Source organism: Equus quagga, chromosome 14 (assembly GCF_021613505.1).
Source record: "Equus quagga isolate Etosha38 chromosome 14, UCLA_HA_Equagga_1.0, whole genome shotgun sequence".
NCBI classification, from domain to species: Eukaryota; Metazoa; Chordata; class Mammalia; order Perissodactyla; family Equidae; genus Equus; species Equus quagga.
Genome location: NC_060280.1, coordinates 22,507,533 through 22,511,867, shown reverse-complemented (window position 1 = coordinate 22,511,867; position 4,335 = coordinate 22,507,533). Strand labels below are relative to the sequence as shown.

The following is a 4,335-nucleotide window of genomic DNA, read 5'->3' as shown; positions in this document are numbered from 1 at the left end:
GTACTTTTTGCAGCAGGATTGTTTGATAAACTTGCTGAACATTTTTGTTAATTATAATAATTGGGTTGTAGATGTTACCGGATTCTCTAGGTAATCATACTACCTGCAAATAATATACATTTTGTTTCTTGTCTTCTAATCCTTAGTGCTGTAATTTTTATTTTGTCTTACTATGATCACTACAGCTGTAATTTAACGAGGAAAAGAATGGTGATATGGGGCATATTTTAATGTCCTTGATTCTAAAGAGAATATTTTTAATATTTCACCATTAAATGTGATGTTTGCTGAATGTTTGTGAGATGTGCCTTATTAGATTAAACACTTTTCACTGTATTCTCAGTGTGTTATTTTATTATCAATCTGTATTGAATTTTTTTCTCATTGAACAGTGATTTTATAGCTTGCGTACATAGAAGAATTTAAGCAACCAAGGCAGAAGCTGTGGATGACTTGTACTTCCAGGGGGGAGGATTTGTTTGTTTTAGCATGTTGAGCCAACTGGTGAATACAGCTCTTGACCAGAATCAGAAAAATATGGAATGTTTCAAGAATTTGCATGTCATCCTTGCATAGTGGCCGTGCTAATCTTCTCTGTATCATTGCAATTTTAGTATATGTGTTTCCGAAGCGAGCACTGTGTTGAATTTTATCAAATATTTTTCTGCGTATAACCTTATGTCTTGGCTTCTACTAGATGGATCAAAATTTTCTTATATCCCATTTTATCATTGCTAACTTGAAAGTACAAACTCTCTTTCTGTTCTTTTAATATTCATGCTTACATTTTCAAATGTAGCTATTTGTTTCACATTTGTTTCACTAAAGACTAAAATTAATATTTCCATTCTATTCTTTAATGATACGAAGACTTAGAAAATTTTAACTGATTTACCTCTCCCATTTTTTTATTTTATCTGATCTTGTTTTTAATTCTCTACAATAAAACCAATCATTGTCACTTTTAGTGGTCAATGCAGATGTACACTTAGCATATTTAGCAATATCTTTGCTCACTATTGCTCTTGCATATCCTTCCCATTTCCCTTTTACTGAGATCTGTCCTTAATAGCTCTTTCAGTGCAAGTTGAAAATATTTTATTTTCCCCATTAGATAGACTAGGGTGTGGATTTTTAGGTTGATATCTCTCTTATTTCAGCACTTTAAGACATTCATTGTCCTTGGCTTTCTATTTTAATGATAGGAAGTCTGCCTTCAGCCTGATTTTCATTACTTTGTAAAGAGTCTTTCTTTTCTTTTTGCATATACAGATTTTCTCTGTCTTCAACTTGTTGTAATTTATCTTTCAGCAACCATACTTCCTGATGTTGGACAAGCTACTTAAACTCTCCGTGGAAGTGTTTCTTCATCTGTAAATGGAGATAATAATAGTCTTACTTCATAAATTGTTTCCAGTATTAAATGGTCAAATGTATACAGAGCTTAGCACAATTCTTAACTGATAGAAAAATGCTTAAAAATGTTAGATAGTAATACTACAATTACTACTACCACTTCCACTACTACCAAAATATTTCTAGGTTATAATTGTTTTTATTCTTCTAATTTATCCCCAGTGTGCTTTGTTTTTTTGATTGTTTTTATTGAGTTCATAATAGTTTACATTATTGTGAAATTTCACTTGTACATTATTTCTTGTCTGTCACCACAGAAGTGCTCCCACTCACCCCCATGCCCATCTCCCACCCCCTTCCCTTGGTAACCACTGAACTGTTTTCTCTGTCCGCATGTTTGTTTATACACCACATTTGAGAGAAATCATATAGTGTTTGTCTTTCTCAGTCTGGCTTATTTTGCTTGGCATAATTCCCTCCAGGTCCTTCCATGTTGTTGCAAATGAGATGATTTTGTCTTTTTTTATGGCTGAGTATTATTCCATTGTGTGTGTGTGTGTGTGTGTGTATGTATATATATACATACACATCTTCTTTATCTAATCATCAGTCAATGGGCACTTATATTGTTTCCATATCTTGGCTATTGTGAATAGTGCTGCAATGAACATAGGGGTACATATGTTACTTTGGATTGTTGATTTCAAGTTGTCTGGGTAGATACTCAGTAGTGGGATAGCTGGGTTGTACGGTAGTCCTATTTTTAGTTTTTTGAGGAATCTCCATACTGTTTTCAGTAGTGGCTGCACCAGTTTGCATTCCCTCCAGCAGTGTGTGAGGGTTCCCTTTTCTCCACATCCTCTCCAACATTTGTTGTTTTTAGTCTTAGTGATTATAGCCATTTTAATAGGTGTAAGGTGGTATCTTAGTGTAGTTTTGATTTGCATTTCCCTGATGATTACTGATGTTGAACATCTTTTCATGTTTTTGTTGGCCATCTGTATATCTTCTTTGGAAAAATGTCTGTTTGTATCCTCTGCCCATTTTTTGATGGGATTTTTTTGTCTTTTTGTTGTTCAGTTATGTGGGTTCCTTATATGTTATGGAGATTAACCTCTTGTCGGATCTATGATTTGCAAATATTTTCTCTCAAATGGTGGGTTGTCTTTGTATTTATATCCTAGTTTCTTTTGGCTTGCAGAAGCTCTTTATCTGATGAAGTCCCACTTGTTTATTTTTTCTTTTGTTTCCCTTGTGTGAGAAGACATGGTATTTGAAAAGATCCTTTTTAGTTCAATGTCAAAGAGTGTACTACCTATATTATATTCCAGGAGTTTTATGGTTTCAGGACTTATCTTCAAGTCTTTGATCCATTTTGAGTTTATTTTTATGTATGGTATGAGATAACGGTCTACTTTCATTCTTCTGCATGTGGCTGTCCAGTTTTCCCAACACTATTTATTGAAGACACTATCTTTTCTCCACTGTATGTTCTTGGAAGCTTTGTTGAAGATTAGCTGTCCATAGATGTACAGTTTTATTTCTGGGCTTTCCGTCCTGTTCCATTAATCTGTGTGCCTGTCTTTGCACCAGTACCATGCTGTTTTGACTACTATGACTTTGTAGTACATTTTGAAGTTAGGGATTGTGAGGCCTTCAGCTTTGTTCTTTTTTCTCAGGATTGCTTTAGCAATTTGGGGTCTTTGGTTGCCCCATATGAATTTTAGATTCTTTGTTTTATTTCTGTGAAGAACATCATTGGGATTCTGATTGGGATTGCGTTGAATCTGTAGATTGCTTTGGGTAGTATGGACATTTTAACTATGTTTATTCTCCAGTCCATGTGCATGGAATCTCTTTCCATCTCTTCTTGTCATCATCTATTTCTTTCAATAATGTCATACAGTTTTCATTGTATAAGTCCTTCACCTTGGTTAAATTTATTCCTAGATACTTTATTCCTTTGTTGTGATTGTAAATGGAATTGTATTCTTGAGTTTTCTTTCTGTGAGCTTGTTATTAAAGTATAGAAATGCAACTGATTTTTGTAAATTGATTTTGTACTCTGCAACTTTACTGTATTTGTTAATTATTTCTAATAGTTTTCTGATGGCTTCTTTAGGGTTTTCTGTATATAAGATCATGTTGTCTGCAAACAGTGAGAGTTTCACTTCTTCACTCCCTAGTTGGATTCCTTTTATTCCTGTCTCTTCCCTAATTGTTCTGGCCCAAACCTCTAGTGCTACGTTGAAAAAGAGTGGTGATAGTGGGCATCCTCATCTTGTTACTGTTCTCAGAGGGATGGCGTTCACTTTTTCCCCATTGAGTACGACGTTGGCTGTGGGTTTGTCATATATGACCTGTATTTTTTTATTTTTTTATTATTTATTTATTTTTTTTATTGCAGTAACATTGGATTATAACATTATATAGCTTTCAGATGTACATCATAATATATTTCGAATTCTGTGTAGGTAACATCATATTCACCAACCAAAAACTAATTATAGTCCATCACCTCACATGTGAGAGTAATCACTGCTTTTGCCCTCCTCCCTCTCCCCTTCCCCTATGGTAACCACCAACCCAATCTCTGTTGCTATGTGTTTGTTTGTTGTTGTTTTTATCTTCTACTTAGGAGTGGGATCATACAGTATTTGACTTTCTCCCTCTGACTTATTTCACTTAGCATAATACCCTCAAGGTCCATCCATGTTGTCACAAATGGCCGGATTTCATCATTTCTTATGGCTGAGTAGTAGTCCATTATGTATACATACTACATCTTCTTTATCCATTCATCCTTTGATGGGCATCTAGTTTGCTTCCAAGTCTTGGCTATTGTGAATAATGATGCAATGAACACAGGGGTGTGTGTATCTTTATGCATTTGTGTTTTCAAGTTCTTTGGATAAATACCCAGCAGTGGAATAGCTGGATCATATGGTAGATCAATTCTTTTTTTTTTTTTTTAAGATT

At 34.4% G+C, this 4,335-nt stretch overlaps 1 non-coding gene across 1 annotated transcript; it reads right to left on the bottom strand.

The window, feature by feature from the left end:
• Positions 1-531: 531 nt before the first annotated feature.
• Positions 532-638, bottom strand: LOC124225907 (U6 spliceosomal RNA). Its single transcript, XR_006885130.1, has one exon. It is a non-coding gene; the product is annotated as a U6 spliceosomal RNA (small nuclear RNA).
• Positions 639-4,335: the final 3,697 nt, after the last annotated feature.